The sequence below is a fragment of the Crotalus tigris genome, unplaced genomic scaffold, assembly GCF_016545835.1.
Source record: "Crotalus tigris isolate CLP2741 ecotype Arizona unplaced genomic scaffold, ASM1654583v1 scf7180000019068.207228-45:434310, whole genome shotgun sequence".
In the NCBI taxonomy this organism is placed as follows: domain Eukaryota; kingdom Metazoa; phylum Chordata; class Lepidosauria; order Squamata; family Viperidae; genus Crotalus; species Crotalus tigris.
In genome coordinates this window covers 171,284-193,773 of record NW_024097359.1, presented here as the reverse complement: position 1 = coordinate 193,773, position 22,490 = coordinate 171,284, and the positions used below count along the sequence as shown (strand labels likewise).

At 39.0% G+C, this 22,490-nt stretch overlaps 1 long non-coding RNA gene across 2 annotated transcripts; it reads left to right on the top strand.

The window, feature by feature from the left end:
- The first annotated feature begins 8,953 nt into the window (after positions 1-8,953).
- On the top strand, positions 8,954-21,160 carry LOC120315285. Of its 2 annotated transcripts, none has more exons than XR_005558642.1 (3): positions 8,954-9,373; positions 12,474-12,926; positions 16,547-16,985. It is a non-coding gene; the product is annotated as an uncharacterized LOC120315285 (long non-coding RNA). The 2 variants fall into 2 exon arrangements; XR_005558641.1 differs by lacking the exon at positions 16,547-16,985 and adding an exon at positions 21,105-21,160 and having other exon boundaries at positions 8,956-9,373.
- Positions 21,161-22,490: the final 1,330 nt, after the last annotated feature.

The window sequence follows — 22,490 nt, the reverse complement described above, 5'->3', positions numbered from 1 at the left end:
ATGTGGCACAGCTGTTGCTTAGGGAGACATTCCCCCCCCCAGGTCTATAGCCTCCTGAAAAAGTCCCCAGGGAGATTTCCTACAACGTCTGCTCCGGGGATTTAATGGGAGCGTGGGAAGTCAGGCCGGTTAAAGATGGCAGGCGAGATGATTGTATAATGAAAGAACAGGCCATTTGAGTAAACCCTTCATGTAGCCCAGTCCCAATTTTAGAAGGAAAAAAAAATCTGTTTCTTCCTAACAAATCACAAGTAGGGGAAAGAAAGAAAGAAAGAAAGAAAGAAAGAAAGAAAGAAAGAAAGAAAGAAAGAAAGAAAGAAAGAAAGAGATGGAGGGAGGGAGGGGAGTTGAAGATGAAGACAAGGAGAAGGAGGTGAAGCAGAAGAAAGAAAGAAAGGAAGGAAGAAAGAAAAAGAGGAAAGAAGAAAGAAGAAAGAAAGAAAGAAAGAAAGAAAGAAAGAAAGAAAGAAAGAAAGAAAGAAAGAAAAGAAAAGAAAAAGAAAGAAAGGACAGAAGGAAGGGAGGGGAGTTGAGGATGACAAGGAGGAGGTGAAGCAGAAGAAAGAAAGAAAGAAAAAAAGGAAGGAAGGAAGGAAGGAAGGATTGCAACTTCAAACCAATGCAACTCATCCTGGCACGCATACATAGAATCTTCCTGCTTTCCTGGCCCAAACAGAACATTGCTTGCTCAATTTGCTCCTTCAGATTCTTCCCTAAGAAAGGCCATCCAATATCAACCCAAGCTCACTTTACCCTCCCTCTCTCCCCTGCCTGGATAAAAGCTGAACCAGCTCAGATCTTCCACCTCAGGAACTGTTGCGGCAAACACCAGTCTGGTGCTTGGAAGCTAACAAATTTGCTGTGTCACAACTGATAATCAATTCAAGTAAAAGAATGTCCAAATCAATTGAGCTTTAGCGAGGGCAAACTGACTGGACACCGTTAGGCCCCTAGCAAAAAAAGTAGGCCAAGCTTGATAAATTTGCCCTTATTATGGCTATTGATGTTTAAATTTCTTCAGGGACCCAGCTACATGGGTGCCTGGTGGTGACAGAGGTACAATGACCTCCTTCGATTCTTAATCTACACCTGTTAGTCAGCTCCCCAGTTACTTGTGAGTGTACTCCCGCTTAAAGGTTAACAAAAAAGAAAAACAGGCCACATTTATGTGGCACAGCTACAGATCAATGCAGAGTAAATAACCTTCTCCATCTTATTTCCCCCAAGCATTATTGATCCTAGTTCTTTGTTCTTTGTCATGTTTCTGTCTTCTAATCCTGGGAGACAATAAACAATCGCCTCATATTGGACATGTTAACTGGTGCGTTATGACAGCTACCATTTTGTCACTCAATGTAGCACTTGCTCTATGAAAAAAAAAATCTTACTTCAGGTCTTTGTGAGATATTGGCTCTCTAGACTGAATCCCAGAGCTCAGAATGATGGGGATGGTTTCTTTCAATTAATTTCTTTTCAATAAAGAAATAAAAATAAAATGTGGATTTTTTTAAAAAGAAAAAACAAGGGTCCTTTTTTTTTTTTTTTTCAAATAACGAACAAAGATACCACCATAAGAGTTTAAGGGGTAAAAGAGCATGAGATGAAATAGGAATGGCAGTAAAATAATAAAAGTGGGAAATTTTAACGAAGCAAAAATTTTAGTAAGATGAAACGTTTGTCTCTACTTCCCAAAAGGCCAAGAGAAAGGCCACAACTAAGGTTTGCATGGGATCAGATCCCATACTTTGATAAGCACCTATCAATAAATTGTTATTGAGGGCTAGATTTTACTACTCTGTACTCCCAGGTATTTTATGGGAATTATTCACCTGCTGTCCAACATCCAATGTCACCCATTTTAATGGTCATGCCAACTTCATGCAGAAACAGAGGACCACTCGCTTTGCTGCAAGAAGATTGTGCAGATGACAACAAACAGCTTCATAGTGCAGTTCATAGTGACTTCGTAGAGTTATGCTTAAACTTCCTTGAGAAAGAAGCAACCACAGTACATTGGAAGATCTGCATGAAATATCATTTGCCTGCAAGGAAGAACTGGTGGGTCCACAAAATCAACCAAGTGATAGAAAATGAAGAAGCTAAAGTCCTCTGGACCCTTAGAATTCAAACAGACACGCACCTGCTATATACAGCAAAGATAATGTCAGTAGTAATAGGTGCCTTGGGTGCAATCCCCAAACATCTGGATTATGACTAGAACACCATTGGCATTGACAAAGTCACCATCGGTCAATTGCAAAAGGCAGCTTTACTTTGAATAGCTTACCTCTTGTGATGATACCTTTAACACCATTAAACAACAACATCTGCCTATCCCAGTTCCTTGGGAAGGACTTGCTAGGTTGGACAAAAATGCCAAATCCAGTCTAAACATCTGGCTGTCAGTGTGACTAACCACAATATTAATAATAATAATATCCTGAGACCCAACTATTAGGGACCATTGCACATAGTTGCAAACAAAGACTTGAATGGAGTTCCAGAATTCAAGGGTAATCACAGTCCTAAAACAAGAACAAATGTGCCTGGACACCATAAAAACATAAGAAGTTTATTCCTGTTAACAGCAGCACACAAATGGAAAGGACAAATAAATAAATAACTGTACGCATTTATCCTTGGAATGATAACAAATAGCAATGACATTAATAACTTGTACAGAGTTTTATACAGTTTCAAATTATTTTTTTAAAAAAAATAATACAGTGAACTCAGTTTTACACAACTAATTAATTAAGAAGTGCTGATCCTCAAATTTCATGCTAATTGTAAAGTTTATTGACTGGTATTGTATTCTTTTGTCCATTAATTTCTTTTTTTATTTTTGTAGTTATTAATTCTATGCTGTTGTTTTGCAAATGTTTTAATACATACATTTAGAGCACTAGGAAAAAAGTGGACGGAGGGTATTAAAAATAATATAGAGTGGTGAAGAAGGATGTGCAAGTATGGATGAAACCAGCCTATCTAGGCAAAGCCACTCCATAAATCAGCCCCAAAGCAGGCAATGACAAGCGATATGTTACAAAAAACAAAAAAACAAAAAAACCCGACCCTATATGGACAGGTGTGAATCATTTAGGTTAGCCTGAATACCAGATGAGACCTCCTAGTCTGAAGGGATCCCTCCAGTTTCTGGGAAACAATGTATAATTATCATGAATAGATCTGAAGGTGATGACATGGATTGGGCCAAAGCAATAATGCAAGGGCTTTGTGAAAATATTTCTTTGTGGGTGGCGATGTGTCAAGCACATAAATACAGACTCTATGGACAGATGTGGCTGGATGAATAACATCAAAATAATAAAATTGGATGCTTAATAAGAAACAGAGGTTGGGAAAAAAGTGCAATCCTGTCCAACAGGACATTTCTAGGTAAAGATTGTAAAGTAGATCCTGAATGATTGGTGTCGAAGATGAAGGTTAAACTTAAATAGATAATTAAATTAGGTGTGCTATCAAGATATTTAATCAGAATAGCAAATCCTTGCAAGAAACACATCCAGTATGCTTAACTTCATGTAAATGGAGCTAGGAGAAGAGATAAGTGATCCCGTGAAAAACAAAGCAGGAAAAAAGTTCCCAGCATCTCAAAGGAGGGGGAAAAAAAGGATCCATGCTTTCTCAATAAACTAGAGATAGTTGGAGAATGCTTGACAGACTTTCAGCATCAAGCAGAAAAAGAGACCAAAAGTTCTCAATTAAGAACATCAATACACAGAGGAAAAACGCAAGAAAAGGGAGATGTGAGGTGTTTTGAATGTGATCAGAGAAAACAGGAAAAATTACACTGGAATACAAATATTCAAGACGGACGGGATCAAAGGTGGAAAAGCCATAAAATGGGGCAAAAGTCACTCAACAACTATCTAACTTAGCAACTGAAGTTTTGGGCTCCATTGTGGTTCATACTTTGAGGACCACCTGTACTTTAATTCTGGGAGCCCTGGGAGCGCTGACTAGATTCTTCTTCTTCAACATTTAAGGAAGTATAGATTTTTCACCCCAAAATTCTCCAGCTAAAAATTTACTTAAAAGAGACCTGGAAAGTTTTTAAGAATATAAGAAACAGTTGGAGGTGTCAATCATTGATTCCATCTACCTCCCTATAGAAAGGAACAAAGGGGAAAGACTAGATTTTTTATGAAAAACGAATAAACAAATTCTCATTCCCCACTAATTTAATATTACTTATATTTCTGCATGGTGAGCTGTTGGGAATTAAAGTCCTGTTCATTGGATTCAGGGAGTGTGATCCTTGGCAAACATCTTGAAGATGAAAAGATGGATTTTCATGAAGCCAATGACACCTCCCATTACAGATAAGGCCTCCCTTTCAAATGAATGTAAGAGGGAGCCTCTGAACGAGGCACGTAAAATCCTAAGTGGAGCGGGAAAAAAGAGTGAAGTGAGAAGCAAAGAAGCAGCTGAAGGACAAAGACATAAAAATCAGCAATGCCACCTTTGCATTACAAGGCAATAGACTTCTATTGATTTTTCTGGGCTTACCGTCCCTTGTTTTAGTGACTAATGATTCCTTCTTGGGTTATGATGACTTTGCATTTCATGTTTCTCCAGAGGGGAAATGCTGCTCTTTGTAGTTCAGTTTTGGGAATGAATAACAGAATTGGAAGGACCTTGGAGGGATACCTCTTCAACCCTAACTCTAACCCCCTGCTCAAGCAAGCCACCTGTCCTGTATGGTTGAACCTCTGGCATAGCTCTCCTCTTCCTCAGAGCACAGAAGCCCCATGATCAAATCAAGCTAGTGGTGGTTGTTATTATTCCTGCTTTCTTGTCCTGTACAGTATATATTTCCTAGCTAAATACGTATCCCTGTCTGTGTGCAAGTGGAGACAGTATTTCCGCTGGGGTTGCTGGTATAATGAAGTAGTCAGGCACGCGCATGTTTGCAAGCGTACAAGTTAATGGGATTATCAAAAAGAAATGTGGAAGTCATCTTTAACAAATGGATAGTGATGATTTGAGAAACATGACTTAGCTCTGCTGTCACAAGGACTGAATTATTGAGTGCAAAGGCTAACGGGCCAACATTCAGAATAAGAGGTATCTTTGTTGGTAGAGGTCCTGCTTTTCCTCCAATAGAAGATCTCTGAAGGGGGAGTTGATGGAGATTCTCAGTCATCCAAAGTCATGGCTGTCCCAAAGGTGCTTTTTCAAAAGGCAACTGGACTTTGTTCCTTGAAGACATTTCGCTTCTCTTCCAAGAACTGAAGAAGCTTCTAGGACAGTGTTTCTCAACCTTGACAATTTTAAGGCATGTGGACTTCAACTCCCAGAATTCCACAGCCAGCAATGCTGGCTGTGGAATTCTGGGAGTTGAAGTCCACATGCCTTAAAATTGTCAAGGTTGAGAAACACTGTTCTAGGATGAGAAGCGAAACGTCTTCAAGGAAAAACGAAGTCCAGTTGCCTTTTGAAAAACACCTTTGGGTCTGGAGGGGGAAAGAAAATACAGAAGGGGTGGAGACAGGGAGTTAAGAAGGAGAAACTGGGTGGGGAGAGAAAATAGGAGAACTCATTCTCACGAGCAAGTGGGGGATCTTATGTGCCAGTTCTGACAACACTAGTGGGTTCTCAGTGGTATCTTGACCCCAAACCACTCCATCTTTCTCACTAAGGCTAAGGGGAGGAATGTGTGAATGACCTTGGGAGACAGGAAAGTGCACAGCCATGTGAACAGTTGGACAAGAGGCACCTTAGTCTGACAAAGTAATGTAAAGTAAGTAAAAAAAAAAAAAAAAGGTACCACTACGATCTCAGAAGAGAGCTTCCTAGCTTCTGGAGCTGTAAAATTGACCAAGAGAAATGTACTATCAAATGTGCAGGTTTCTGTTAATATAACCTTAATCCATGTGGCTGTGCTTCCTGTCTGGACTACCTCACAAGGTTGAGATCAATCTTTGCAAGTTTGAAAGTCCCACATACCATTACAGAATGTGCTGCAGGGACAGAACGAACCCTAATGAGATACTTGGGAATTTTGTTGAGGATTCTGAGTTCCACTGAGCTAAAATCCCAAACCTGCAATCTGCTCTTGAGGAGAAGGTCAGCTATGATGATCCTTACCCAACCGATGGCAGTTTTCCTTCCTTTCTTCTGCTTTCCTTTCTCCTTCTCCCTCCCCCCCCAATTAATTAATAGTTGATTGGAGAAAGAGAAAGAGAGAGAGAAACTCAGTGCTCTTTAGTACAGTGCATTAGCTGCTGCTGCTGCATAAATCTAAATTTGGTGAGGTGCCACGAAGTCTGGACCCAGAGCAGATGGCTTCTTAGTCCTGAAGAAGCAGAGACATGGGGTAGCAACTGAGGACATGAGTAAGTGAGAGATGGTAGGAAACGGTGACAGCCAACACCTGCCCATGTCAAACTTTTTAAGCATTCTCTGCATTGCTGATTGAACAGTGTTATTTTAGCTCTGGGAGAGGGAGTTAAGCAAGTGGACGTGCACTCACTCCTCTCTCTTTGTGGCTAAGAGGTTGGGCAGAATTGCAAGCAGCCCTACTCTTACTGTAAAGTGGCCTACAAGTAGTCCTCGACTTTCATTTCGTGACCGTTCGAAGTTACAACGGCACTGAAAAAGGCGACCTATGACCGTTTTTCATACTTACACCCATTGCAGCGTTGATCATGTGATCAAAATCTGAACGCCTGGCAACTGGCTCCTATTTATGAGGGTGGCAGCGTCCCTGGGTCATGTGATCGCCTTTTGCGACCTTCTGACTAGCAAAGTCAATGGGCGAAGCTGGGTTCACTTAGCAACATGTTACTAAATGAACAACTGCAGTGATTCACTTAACAACAATAAAATGGGGTGAAACTCACTGACCAATTGTCTCATTTAAGAACATATATTTTGGGTTCAATTGTGATGATAAGTTAAGGACTGCCTGTACTTAGACATCCCTGGGACAGTGATATGTTGTCTTTGGGAAGAACACTATTATATAAGGGGGAAAAAACCCAATGGAAAGAAAAGTATGATGTTACTATATTATTATATTATTTTGAATATAATGGAGCATCCACAAGATTTTTTTTTAAAAAAAAAAACAATGTAACAAGGGATTACTCAGATCCCCATTCTCATTGTCTTTCTAGATTACAAGCTTACGGAAAACTAGCTTAAGGTCAAAGACATCATTGTCCCCAGTATGCAGATCACTGTTTCTTCAGTCTGTTTCTGTCTGTCACATATTGTTCCATTGCATCCAATTTCTAAGCAAATTATTAATAGTAATGTTTGGGAAATCCACAGTGGCTGACAAATGAGAATGAGGTGTGTCTTTTTGCAAAATAATCCTTTTTTCTTTTCCAACATTCTATATGTGCCTCTTTAATGAAATTTAAAACAAGCCCTTTCAATGCATTTTGCTAGGAGACAGCATTTAGCTAACCTTGGTGGATGCTAAGAAATAGTTACGCAAAGTTAGACCTTTCTAGTATTGGAATGGGATACCACCAGGAAATCTCAGATTTAGGCAGCAAAATCAAATCCTCCTCCTCCTCCTCCTCCTCCTCCTCCTCCTCCTCCTCCTCCTCCTCCTCCTCCTCCTCCTCCTTCTTCTTCTTCTTCTTCTTCTTCTTCTTCTTCTTCTTCTTCTTCTTCTTCTTCTAGACTTCCCTTTCCTTAATATAGGCTATTTTTAATGTACTTTCCCCAATATATAATGAATATTCCTTGCTAGATTTGATAAACCAAAGGCTTAGTTTATAGTTTCATCCATGCCTTGCTAATGTATCAACTTTTATCAGTTCTACTCAGTAGACGAGACCAGGAAATCAATTCCACAGGAAGGCTACAAGTACTTTTATTGAGATTGGCTATAATACCAGTCTCTTGCAAGTCTGGCTGTGTTGCATCTCCTCCCGCCTCTTATACACCAGTGAATCAGGCAGGCATCTGCCTCAGCCACTTCTGAAAGTAATCACCTTGTTCAAAAATGTTTCAGCCCCTTTTGTTGCAATAAACTTTCTTGCATATTTCTATCAAGGTCATCTTCATTACTCTGTACAACTTTAGTGGATGGTGGGATACCTCCTCAACTATGAGAGTCATCCGTAAAGTAAAGCCACTTTCGTGTAGTTGTTAAGGTGCTGGCTCAGAAAGCAGGAATCTGTGAATTCTAGTCGTAGTTCTAGGTGTGAATACTGGTTGGGTGAGTTTGGGCTGATCACTCTGTTGCTCAGCCCAACTCACCTCACAGGCTTGTTGTGTGGGAAATAGGAGGAGGAAGGACCATTAGCGATGTTCACCTCCAAAAATCTGCGCCCCAAAACCCTGTCTGCATTTCTCTGTGCTGTGCTTCAGTCTTCATGAAAAGCAGCTCTCCTTGATGAGACATGACTATTTGCATGATGCCTGCCTAGATCAGCATGAAAGTCCTGTCAGTATTGTTACACTGAATAGAATTATAATAGAATTATTAGGTGTTTGTTGTTGACATTGTTTTTTTCAGTGATAATACTTTTTTAGGTTTGGGGTCATTGAAGCAAACTTTTTGAAGCACAAATGCACCTGACCAAGTATTTTGCTGTTGGCAAATTGCTTTCCCAGTGAGATGCACAACCCGCCTCTACTTCATTGTTGTTCATATTCATACACACACACACACACACACACACACACACACACACACACACCCCTTGTGTGTGTGTGTGTGTGTTTGTTATTACTTTAGTGCTTTGCGTAAACTTTACATGCCCACATACACACATGCACACATGAAGCCTGAATGCAATCAATGAACATATGTGCTACGGTGGCTGTCTGGAGGTGGTCAGCGGTGTTTGTGTCATGCAAATGCTTCTATGGGAACAACCTGGCAGCTGTTTTTTTCCAAGCTGACACGTTATCTGGAAGAAGAGGCCAAAAGAAGTTCTTGGCTTTTATTCGGATGTGGCTTGGGGTTGAGTCTGCCTTTTCTCTCACTCGGTGAGTTGCCATTAGCACCGCTGACAGTTACTAGATAAAGTTAAAGACTCATGCAGTGATCTGCACCCTAATTGGACTGTAATGTATAGCCTCAGTCAGGCAAATCTCTCCATAGACGGCAATCAAGCCATTTAGGGAAGATGCATCGGCTGCCAGCACCCTGGAGTAACCTTAAGCTACGCTGGCCTTTTAGCAGCAAACACAATTAATTTTGATACTGAAGGGCAATTAGGACTGGGGTTAAAATGGAAAGAGGCTGTGGGGGGGGGCACAGAAATATTCCAAACAGAGAATGCCAAAGATTGCAGAAGGGAAAACGGTTTTCCTGGAATTCTGTCCCCCTCTGCAAATGCCTGGTGCCTCGTTTCCTGCAGCATCTGAAGCATTGCTAAAGGTGAGTTCTCCACACGACACAAACTGCCTGATTAGCAGAAAGATTGCACAAAACTTTCTCTCCCTGGTGTTGTAGAGAGAGTATTTTAGCACCAAATGAGGTATGATTTTTTTTTAGCTCAGGTATAAAAAGCTAGATTTGGTACATGAGAGTTTAGGAAATGTGACTTTCCAACTACATACAGTACCGTAGATTCACTGCAGAGAGTCCTTTACTTATAGTCACAAGTGAGCCCAACATCTCTTAGTTGCTTAGTTATATGTTCTAATGATGTCTGTCATCCTATGCACTTCTTCAATTTTCAGCAACCAGAGGTCCCTTGCTGTGTTGAACTATGTTAGCTACCAGCTGCCAAACTGGTGCAAACTGGATGAATCCCACCACTGAGCTGTTGGCTTGCAACCTACACCTTCCCCATACCTGCTAAAGTTGTCTTCCCATAGGTGGTGGAATTCAATTTCTATAATTTTCAATCCCAGCTTGGCTAATGTTGAATGATGCTGGGAATTGTCATTATACACTATTCAGAAGTTTTACATTGGAGTTTATTTCATTGTACACTTTAATTCTTTTTTTTTTTAAAAAACACCTTATTTCTTGTCTGTCTCTGAAAAGCAAGCTAAAAACACTGTTGCACAAAGAATGTTATTTTTCAAGAGAGCTGCCCCCAGTAAGGCTAGTACATTGAAATTAATGAGCTATTATAAATGTACCTTTCAAACTTCAAAATATCTAAATACAGAAATGCCCAAAGATCTCAGGAAGATGTTTACTTAAGCAAGATTTGAGCAGCTTGACACAATAGTTAAATGTGGTTTAATTAAATTCCTTACCATAAATGTACTTGTATTGTGAACTCAGTACATATATTATTTTAATGTCAACTGTATAAGAAGAAGAGACATCAATATCTTGCACTGTGCATGAGAGGAATGGTCTATTGGGATCCCTATCATTAAAATAACATATTTTATGTGTGGTCAGAACCCAAATAATATATATAACATGCCTCATTTATCCGAATAAATTTTACAGTTGAGAACAACATATGTGGATGTGATTGGGATAAATTGTGGAAATGTCACAGAAATGTGATCTTCATTTTCTTTTAGTTCTGCTTTTTACTCCATTTTCTAGCACATGCTCACATTACGCTTCTGGGTTTTACATTCTGATATGACCTGGCTGATCAGTAAAGTAGTATGATCAGTCAAACAGTCAGCCAGATGTTTAGACTGGATTTGGCATTTTTGTGTCGCCTGGTCCTTCCCAGGGACCTGGGACAGGCAGATATTGGTGTATATTAATACTAAAGATATCATCACAGGAAGTAAGCTGTTCCAAGTAAAGCTGCCTTTTGCAATTGACCGATGATGATTTTGTCAATGCCAATGATACTCAAGTGGTGCTCGAGATGTTTTGGGATTGTACCCAAAGCACCAAAGATAAGTACTATCTTTGCTTTCTTTTGTCACAGTTGTTCTATTTGCAACTGAACCTTCAAATGACTTTGAGAAACAAAACTACTTGTCAGTTCTTTGTATTTTGTGATTTTCTCTGATTCTTTTTCTCTATTTCTAATGTCTCTAATGACAGTGTCCATTATCCATCCTCTTTTATCTTTATTATTAACAATTGTTAAGTTGGGGGTGTGATGTGACAAGTGTCCCACTGTGTTTAATTTCTTCATTTTCTATTATTTAGTCTATTTTGTGATCCCACCACTTCTTCCTTCGTGGCAAATGGTATTGCTTGCAGATACTCCTATGCACCATTGTTGCTAAATGTCATGCCGTGGTTTGCGTCATATATTGTGTCATATTTTTGCAGCAGCTCTCCAGGTGATGCACTGTTTCTTCAGTTCTTTGCAGGGGGGGGGCATTTTGCTGTCTGCTGCTATCTTCTCAATTCTGCCCCAATGTGATTTTTTTTATCCCCTTAAGGCCTTATCTTGGATATCCAGAATTAAATGACTTTTCTTGCAGCAGTCCTGCAAGATTTAGCCTGGTTGCTCAATCAACAATCAGGTTGTATAGGGTCTTCTGCTCGAGTAGGGGGTGGACTAGAAGACCTCCAAAGTCCCTTCCAGCTTCTATTCTATTCTATTCTATTCTATTCTATTCTTATTCTTATTCTTATTCTTATTCTATTCTTATTCTTATTCTTATTCTATTCTTATTCTTATTCTATTCTATTCTATTCTATTCTATTCTTATTCTTATTCTATTCTTATTCTTATTCTATTCTATTCTATTCTATTCTATTCTTATTCTTATTCTTATTCTTATTCTATTCTTATTCTTATTCTATTCTATTCTATTCTATTCTATTCTATTCTTATTCTTATTCTATTCTATTCTTATTCTATTCTATTCTATTCTATTCTATTCTATTCTATTCTATTCTATTCTATTCTATTCTATTCTTATTCTTATTCTATTCCTATTCTATTCTATTCTATTCTATTCTATTCTATTCTATTCTTATTCTATTCTATTCTATTCTATTCTATTCTATTCTATTCTATTCTATTCTATTCTATTCTATTCCTATCACCATATTGTTTATGGTAAAGGCACTCCTCTGATTCCTGTAATAAGACCTGTCCAGTAGGGTTGAACCTCTAGGATGGTTCTATTTCCCCTCAGAACCTCAGAACCATGTCAAGGTAATGCTTATAATAGAATAACAGAGTTAGGAGGTACCTTGGGGTCTTCTAGTCCCACCCATTGCTGAAGCAGGAGTCTCTATACCATTCTGGATGATGATTGATTGATTGATGATGATGATGATGAAGAAGAAGAAGAAGAAGAATCTCAATAAATGAGACATATCATTGTTCCCAGATTCATCCTCTTGTTAGTAACCCAGAAACTTTGCAAATATGTTCCTGGGAACCATGAAATGTAACATGTGGTTTGTTTCTCAGGGTTATTGGAAGACTCAGTTGCAAAGTATACTTCACAGTTGGCTTTTCTATTGTAAGAATGAGGGACAATGTTATTTTTAAAGCCTTTGGACCATCCCATCCGTGCCATAAATGTAGATCTCAAATGGAATCTCCTGACCTTTTAACATGTGGCCTTCTCCTAATCTCTAGGAAGACTTTTGTCCCTTCTGTGACCGTCAATAAAGAGAAGTTTGGGTATATGCATCACATATTGAGTCAGCTCAGTGATGCCACGTGAGCCTTCTGAATGTGTCAGAATGCTTCATCATCCAAGGCAGAAGGAAGGTGGTGGAACCTTATCCGTTGTGAATATGGATTCTCAGCAGGCTGGGCCTCTAAAGTAACTTCAGCTGTAGCAGCTTCTGCCAAGTGGTCTCAAAGTATCCCTCTAATTCCTGGATGGAGTCCCACCTGCCTCACCCTGCAGCGAGCCAAGTTGGAGACCCTCATCCCAGGGTTGAAGACATACGCCTGGCACCATATCAAATACTTAACCTTTAGCACCTCCCATTTTTGTACAGCCGAGAGAGAACTCCTTGGAAGTGCACCAGAGGAAAAGCAAGTGGACAAAATAGTCCGCTGCCCTTTGGGGCCAACGAAGAGGTAGGGCTGGAATTATCCCAACAGCTTTGCTCCATTTCTGACAATAATGATATATATTTGAAAGGCCCTTAGCATTGACCTGAGATCGCTCAATTTGTTTTGTCAGCTGTTTTGAAAAGTGCTTCCCATTCTGCATTGTAAGTCATTGTTAGGAGGCTCTGCTTTTTTTTTTTTTTTGTTTTATTTCTTCTTTGTTTGGCCATGGTGGCTTGTTTTGTTTGCTTTTTTTTTTTTTTAAGAGAGAAACAAAAACAGAAGAAAGCAGGAAAAAAAATAAGCTTTCTCCCTACAGCTCGGCTCTTTGTGCCTATGGGTTTTATTTTTATTTCTTTGAGCATTCACCTCTCACCCTTCTTCGGCAGACTGCCGTAACCTCCCGAGTCAAAGCAGTAACTTTCTGGCTCTTCATTTCCTCATCCGGTGTCCAAAGTCACAGGACGTGGGTTGTGACTTTCTGTACAGATAATCTGACACACGACAAGTAGGAACGGAAAGCTGTGATTCATTTCAACAAAAGCTTGGAGCGTCGGCTTGGCTGCAAGCCGGAAAGAGACACATAGGAAATGGCTGTTGTGTCGCCAATGGGCTAAAGAGGGACAGTTTTGGCACTGGGGAGAGTGTGAAAATGTTAGGTCATCTCTAATAAGGAGGAGGAGGAGGAAACTTTCTGTCACACACACACACACACACACACACACACACACACACACAGAGAGAGAGAGAGAGAGAGAGAGAGAGAGAGACTATCAGATAAAGGACAAAGCCATTTATCTGAGCAACTAACAATGAAAGGGAATTAAAAATATCTTTCTTTAACATAGATATCAAGAGTTGCACAAGAATTAAATATTTTCATAAGGGAGCAATATAAAATATGTGCCCTGATGAATTTTCTTTTTATCTTTCTCAAGGCCAGAGAAATTCCTTTGCTCTTGTTTGGCTTTTTTTTTCCTCCAAGGCGAATCTGAATTTTGAATCAAATAGCCATACCCACAGTAGATTTGCTGATCCATTTAAGAAGAGAAAGGCATGGTCCTTAATTTTTGAAAATGCCTCATGGGGCTAGGAATCTTGACTCACCCCCTGCCCTTTTAATTGCAATATTGGTTAGGGATTAGCTGGGATTTGTGCTGTCTGACACTAGTTAGTTCTCTTCTCACAGAGGGGGAAAGGAAGTGTTGCTATCATGGTCAGAACCCTTTCTCTGGACACCATAGAGCAGAAGATGTGTAATCTGTAGCCCTTCAGGTTTTTCAGAGCTGAAGTTTCGTCATTGACCATCCTGGATATATCTCTAGGAGTTCAGTATCATTTAGAATAGAATAGAATAGAATAGAATAGAATAGAATAGAATAGAATAGAATAGAATAGAATAGAATAGAGCTGGAAGGGACCTTGGAAGTCTTCTAGTCCAGCCCCCTACTCAAGCAGGAGAACCTATACCATCTCAGACAGGTGAATGTCCAGTCTCTTCTTAAAAACCTTCAGTGATGGAGTGCCCACAATTTCTGGAGGCAAACTGTTCCACTGGTTGATTGTCCTCACTGTCAGGAAGCTTCTCCTTAATTCCAGGTTGTTTCTCTCTTTGATCAGTTTCCAACCATTGTTTCTTGTCCTTCCCTCTGGTGCTCTGGTGAACAACCTGACCCCCTCTTCTTTGTGGCAGCCCCTCAAATACTGGAACACTGCTATCATGTCTCCCCTATTTCTTCTTTTTTTTAACTAGCCAAACCCAAGTCCCACAGCCGTTCTTTGTATGTTTTAGTCTCCAGGCCTTTAATCATCTTAGTTGCTCTTCTCTGAATTTTTTCCAAACTCTCAACATCTTTTTTGTGATATGGTGACCAAAATTGCCTGCAGTATTCTAGGTGCGGTCTTACTAGGGCTTTGTAAAGTGGTACTAATACTTTGTGTAAGTAGTTCTTTCGTTCTTAGTGGTTGGTAGATTGGATCGATGTCAATGTCTCCCTTTCAGCTCTAGGATTCTGTGATTCTAAGAAAGATGATAACGGGAACTCCTAGTGGAGCAAAGCTAAGAAGAAACTGTTTAAGGAATAAAAGAGATCAAAGGAGGAGTTAGAGAAGGAAAATAAATGATTGGACAAATGTCTATGGAAGCTCTCAATCATCCAAGACAGGGCTGTCCCACAGGTGATTTTTCCCCCCAAAAGACAACTGGACTTTCTGCTTCTTTTTTCTTTGAAAACATTCTGAAGAAGCTTCTTGGATGAGAAGTGAAACGTTTTCAAAGGAAAAAAGAAAACCAAGAAAGTCCAATTGCTTTTTGGAAGAAAACACCTTTGGGACAAATAATTGGACAGGGAACTGAGGTAATAACCAGTGAAATTTCAAGGGTATTTTTCTTGGTTTCTGATATTCTATTTAGAACTTGAATGTCTCCTTCATTCCAATTAAAACTGTCCACCTTCCTTTTTCCTTCCCACCGCTTTCATTTTAAATGTTGGCCTCCAATTGTATCTGGCCAGATGCAACATATTTTATTTCCTTTACGCTGCACTCTGTCGCCTCCATCTCCTGATTCTCTTCCCACCTTGGTTCCCATGTGACGGCTGCATTCCTTATTTATTAGTTTATCTATCAAAACAAAAACCTTGATAATTTTCCCCAAATGAGAACTGGCATCCAGTCAGAGTCAGGGAGATGAAAGGAAGGTTTAAGTCTACTTTCAATATTATAAAAAGGTTCCAAAATAGATATCAGGGTTAAAAAGTCCAGATGGTAATTTAACTGCATCCTTGCTATAAAACTGATTTGATTTATGGGAGTCCATAATGGTATCTCAGTTTAGATCTAAGCAGCTTGGTTTTCTCTCATCTGTAGCTTTTGAACGGCATTGGGTTTTTTCCCCTCCTACCATCAATCCTTCACTACAAAGAGATACCATTATCAAGAATTTGGGAGTTCTTTAAATGCCAACAATTGATAAATGTTAACAATCCTAATCCATGCAAATTACTGGCCTCTTTATTTATAATACAAAGCGGATGTGCTTATTCAAAGTATTCTAAATGAACTTTGACAAGCTGTACAATTAAACAGCCATCTCTTTTTCACTGCTGTCTGTTGAGCAGCACTCAACCTCTGCCTGGGAACCAGACACTTTCGGATTTTCGAGAAGTCTGAATTGATCAAATAACCCAATCTGCACATCAGAATATATAAAAAAGATGTTGAGACTCTGGAAAGAGTGCAGAGAAGAGCAACAAAGATGATTATGGGACTGGAAGGTAAAACATATGAAGAACATTTGCAGGAATTGGGTATGTCTAGTCTAGTGAAAAGAAAGATTAGGGGTGAGATGATAGCAATGTTCCAGTATTTGAGGGGCTGCCATAAAGAAGAGGTTTCCAAACATTTGTAACTCTGGCAAGGGAGTCCTGGTTTCTTCTAACCATCTTCTATTTTAAAAAGCGAAATTTCTATGTTGCCCTCTCTGTCTTTGTTTCAGCCTAGCCTGAGTTCACCTTAACTCAATTATATTATTATTACAGCGTGTCAGTTTGAGTTGCTTTCCCACTTATTGGCATATGGCTGTCTTCACTTTCATTGCTAATTCTTTTCCACTGGACTTGTTTAAAACATACTCATTTTCTCTTTAGACTCCGTGTTGTTCATGCATTACATTTCAATGATGCCTCAGTGGCTTCATTGGGAGAAGGAGGTGGATGAGGAGGGAGAATAGGACTCAGGAATCGCCTGGCTTTACATACGTCGGTTCAAGATGAGATGCCAGATTGTCAAAACACAAACGAGATGGCAGGGAAAAAGGTGAGCTGGGCAACCGATCTGTCAAGCGCTTGCCTAGAGGGCAGGTCCCAATTGGACCTTGTCCAAGGCTGTGGGCAGGAGAAAGAAAAGAGCCAGGCTGCTTATTGAAAAGAATATTCTATTAATAATTTCCCTCGGTGTTTAAATATCTTCCTTTTGACTATGCACTTTCAGCACTTCAGGAATTCTGGAATGAAAGGGAAGAAGTTGCTGGGGAAATGACACCTTACTTCAGTGGTTCTCAACCTGTGGGTCGGGACCCCATTTGGGGTCAAACGACCATTTCACGGGGGTCGCCAAACAACGCAGTCTGCCATTTTTTCCCCCTTTTCCTTAGCTGTGCTACTCCCTTTTATTCTATTGGCTTTTGAAAGCCAATAGAATAGACTCTCTTGAATAGAGTCTAATTCTATTGGCTTTCAAAAGCCAATAGGAATTGTCCAGGCTGTCTCTGCCCTGCTGAGCCCGCCAAAAGTCCCATTCTGCAAACGGTGCTGTACCAGTTGAGTAGTCCTCGACTTACAACCGGTTGAGTAGTCCTCGACTTACGACCAGTTGGGGGTCATAGCATTAAAAAGGTTGAGAACCACTGCCTTACTTCCTCTTCCTCACCATTTCTCAGGTAGGAAGAAATCATAGCTGGGAGCCTTCTTGCTATAGCACGGGCATATGTTTGACTTGTTTGATTGACAGTTGGAGAAATTATTAAAACCGAGGAATTGTTTCACCCCAATTGGAATGGCCAGCCCCTCCATGCTGGCGGAGGTGCCGTGTTTCCTAGCTACAGATGATACGTACTGCTTAAGCAGATACCTATTGTTTGAGCAGAAGTTGTGAGTTCAGGAACTTCCAATTACACAACAGTCCCAGCTGTAAACTTGACTCCAGTAATTATAAATCTAGAAGAAGTTAGTGTATCATTTTGACATGGTCTTTCTGAGGTAAAGACTCTGCCCTCGCTTTGAATACCACAATAGGACAAACCTCTAACAGAAATGGTAGAATATGGAGAAATCTCTGGATCAATTTTTTATTTTTTTGTTGAAATTCTTCTCTCTTCTTTCAGAATTTGTTGTAGTTTTCTTTCCCCGCAAAAGACCGCCAAATTTGCTATTCTTTTATAACCTTACTATTTTTCTGCTCCTTCTTTTCCATTTGTCTTTAAAGGCTTTAAAAGATTTTGTGATCCCTAATAAATAAATAAATAAATAAATAAATAAATAAATAAATAAATAAATAAAGTTAAATGTAACAGAGAAGGAAAGAAAAATATATAAGAAGAGTAGGCAAAAAGGCAACTGTTTAAAGATTGCATCTAGCTCAATGTATCTTTGATAGAAAAGAAATGAACTTAAATCCCTCAGAATTCTCATATTTGACTATTTTGCATAACAAAAATAGAGATATGAATCATTGGTTGAGTTTACATTGATTTGTCTCAGACAAAAATTGCTTTTGTGCATGTGTAGAAACCCTTTCAAGTCACTGACCTGATTTGGAGACATTCAATTGGATGACCTAATACCAATCAAATTACTTGATTAAATTTGGAGATTTGAAGGAATGACTTTTGAATCAAATCTCCAAAATGAAATTGCACATGGTCCTATGAAATCTATGTTAACCGTATTTCATTCATTAATTTTAATTACAATCAATGTAAATACAAATTTTAATGGAGGGGGCTGTTAAAAATACAATGGTAGTTTGCATCAGTGTAAGTACACTTACCGTCTCAGAGGAGTTAGCCTTGAAGATTCCTGTTCTGAAAACCCCATCTGTTGCTATCTATCTATCTATCTATCTATCTATCTATCTATCTATCTATCTATCTATCTATCTATCTATCTATCCATCTATCCATCTTTCCTTCTGCTGTCTAACCTCTCTCTTTCTATAAAAATATATACATATCCATATATAATGCACACACATAGAGAGCATACATATTCAAATGTTAGCTTCAATTTTTCCATGTCATTTTTGCAATCCTGCACTCTCCTTTCATTTTGTGCATAGCCAGCAACATCAATGTAGCGTAAACACTTATTTTATGGTGTAGTGGCTATGCTGGAAAGTTGCATGAATCTAATAATTTCAGGCTAGTAAAACAGTTTAAAAGCTTCCATGATCAACCTAAAGCTGACCTTTTAACTCTTGAGCAAAATGTGCTTTTATCAACAGAAGCTGCCTCTGAAATTTTTTAAAAAGGGAGGAAAATGCAAAGAGGGAAAAATAAATCACAACCAGAACTTGAGAGACAAAAGAACAAGAGGAGGGGAAACAGTTGTGAGGGTAAAATTGTACAAAAAAATGGCGGATGGTTTCTTTACATTTTTTATATGGAAGGAAAAATTATCCCGTTCCCAGGGAAAAATTTGGGACTGAATGGGTGGGTTGTAACTTTGTCTGCAGGACAGTGGAGAGGGTACTATGCAAAATATGAAAATAAAATATGAAAAATGTGAACAAAAGATATTCACAAGTACCACTATGTAACTAATTAAGAGCACGAAGAACACAATCCATGCCTAAAGCACTCACATATTTCTAATATTGGGAGTTTAAATGTACATGGGCTACTATGGTGTGGACCAATTGTACTTTTGGAATACTCTTCAAGGGCAGCCCCAAGTAAAGTGCATTAGCTAGTTATAAAGGCAGGAAATACAGATGTAAAATCCTTCTGCAAATCACATGCCATCATGTCAATATTTCCATTCCTATGACTTCCATTTGCATAATACCCTGTGCAGGATCTTCATACAGCCTATTATAATTCTGGTGGCTTTCCTTGATATTTTTTTCTCTCCCTCAGATGCTTTGCTTTTGAATTCAGTGCTTTCAGCTTTGCTTGAATGCTCCACAGTAGCTTTATGCACTGCCTGTAACCAATTACAGGATGGTTACGAAGGCACAACACCATGCATTTCACAGGAAATCTGAGTGAATGAGTTTCCCTTGGATGTGCATCATGGATCTCTTTTGATGGATCAGCTACTTCAGCTACTCAAAATGGCTGTTGAAAATAAAATAACTGAGTGGATCCAATGCTGGTGACTCTGCTTAGCAACTTTAGTAGACATGGGGAAAGCTGAGGAATGCGCGCGAAGTTTTTAAACCAGTTATTTCTCAACCCGATGGAGAAATTCGGCTTTACAAATTCTTTCCAAAATGACAAAGACACTTGAAGACATTGTCATTGGTTGAATGAAGTGTTCTTATACAGTCAAGGGATATTGGTGAATGTTCTGCCTTCTATTGTACCATTGTCTACCACTGTAGATTCAATTGCCTTCTATTGTACTACCATAGACCAAGGGCTTGAACTATTTTTTCCAAAGTGCCAAAAAGCAAGACAAGAAACAATAGTTGGAAACTAACCAGGGAATGAAGCAACCTAGAACTAAGGAGAAATTTCCTAACAGTGAGAGAAATCAACCGATGGAATGTCTTGCCTTCAGAAGTTGTGGGTGCTCCATCACTAGAGGTTTTTAAGAAGAGGCTGGACAGCCACTTGTCTGGAATGGTATAGGATCTCCTGCTTGAGTAGGGGGTTGGACTACAAGACCTCCAAGACCCCTTCCATTTCTGTATTCTGTTAAAAATATAATTCAACAGTGGTGAGGAAATGTGTGTGTGTGTGTGTGTGTGTGTGTGTGTGAGAGAGAGAGAGAGAGAGAGAGAATGTATCTATAAGAGAGAGATAAGAGAGAAAATACCTCATTTTGCTTCTCAGATTCTGTTAATGGATCTGCCTAATATTTGCTAAGCATACAGCCAGTCAATTAACAGATATCTTTTCACACTATTTTTATCCATAGCTGTTGAAACCATGAAAATGACAAAATGACAGCTGACAATTTTTTTTAAAGAAAATCTCATTTGCCTCATTGGAGGAAATACAGAGAATGCTGTATCTATAAGATGATTCAGACATTGCAAAAATGAGGACAATGGAACTGTTGGTATCCTTCTGTAGAATGGCATTTCATGGGTTTTTTCATTATATTGAAAATAATACTGATCCAAAATTTGTATCTAAGATTCTAAAACTTTCCTTTCCCTTCTAAAAGAGGTGTTAATCTCATTCTCAAGGGGCTTTATTTTTTATTTTTTAGATCCTGCAGAATGTCTGGAGTCCAATAACAGATTCAACCAAGTAAATTACACTTATAGCGGCTTTCGTTGTACAACATGGAAATTTGGTTAATTTTAACCTTATGTGTGTTCTTATATCTGAATCTCTCTCTTAGCATGTTATACAAACTCAACACATATGATTCATTATAGTTTAATGATCTGCAGATGATGCCAAACTGGGTTCATTTAGTAAGTGATTTAAGATGTTTGTGCAAAAGAAGAATAATTTATTTTATTTTAATTTAGTTTTCCTATGGAAGAGGAGGAGAAGGAGAAGGAGAAGGAGAAGAAGAAGAAGAAGAAGAAGAAGAAGAAGAAGAAGAAGAAGAAGAAGGAGAAGGAGAAGGAGAAGGAGAAGGAGAAGGAGAAGGAGAAGGAGAAGGAGAAGGAGAAGGAGAAGGAGAAGGAGAAGGAGAAGGAGAAGGAGAAGAAAGAAAGAAGATTTATTCACAATGGATTTCTGTATTTTTAATTTTGGGGGGGGACTCAAAGAATGAGGCTTCTGCTGGTCCATTAAATTCTTTATTTTTCTTCCAGTTAGGAACACACTGGGAAGTCTTCACCTATTTTGGAATTTAGCCAAGAATCATCAGATATTATGACAGCTAAATGTCTGGAAGAACAAGACATTTGGTTCTGTCCTGTGTGCTTCCTTTTTATTAAGTCATTAAGAATCAAATGGTTTCCCCCAAGTTGGTCCATGAAAATGCATTAGACCATAACAAATCCTTTTGATCTAAGATAAACTTGGCCAAGACAGAATATGGCACATAAATCATATTATGCCAACTGTTTTGCCCTCTTTTAATTCGCTCAGTTTGTGAAGTTAGGAGACATTGAAAGGAGATGAAGTGAAGTGAAGAAGGTGAGAATTGCTTTTTGACTTCACAGGGAAAAGCAAGATTGATTTACCTTGGAGGTGGTCTCGTTTTCATTTCTTTCATATTTCAATTTTTAAAAAGCCTTTTGGTTATTTGGGGACTCACAGTAGTGACTGCATTCTCTTTGAGTGTGCAGCTTCATTCCAGGAACCGTTGTTTCGCCATGCAAGTTTGGTCATGGGACCTTGCAATTTTGCATTATTAAATAATTATGAGAATGAGAGAATACCTGTGCTATTTGGGCTGGGAGGGGTGTTTTGTTTTGAATTTGTTTCCTTTGTTTAAAATCTGTTTTCCATAGACTGTAGGAGAAGAGCAGGCAGGTGGAGTTAAACACGTCATAAGCTTAGAGTCATTTCCACAAATAGTCTAAGAGCAATGCCTCTTGAATTCCATTGACTCTTATCTGGTGCCAATTTAGCATTGAACTTTAGTTGACTAGATTCTTAAGCATAGGCTTGAGCAATAAATCTTCTTAACTGAGATGATACATTTGGTCCTGATCCTCTGCATGGACCTTGACCGCCTTCAGTGTAGAGCAATCTTGTCCCAGAACCCTATGACTTTGTTTAGAAATTATTTTACTCTTTGCAAAAGAGGCAGAAGGGAAAAAAAAAATCATCTCTCTTCAGGAATAAAGAATATCGCTGATGCAAAGAGCAGGATCTGACCCAGTTTTATTATAAACTCTTTTATTTATTTATTATTATTATTATTCAGAAGAGATATGTCGCTAGTGTTGCTGACAGCC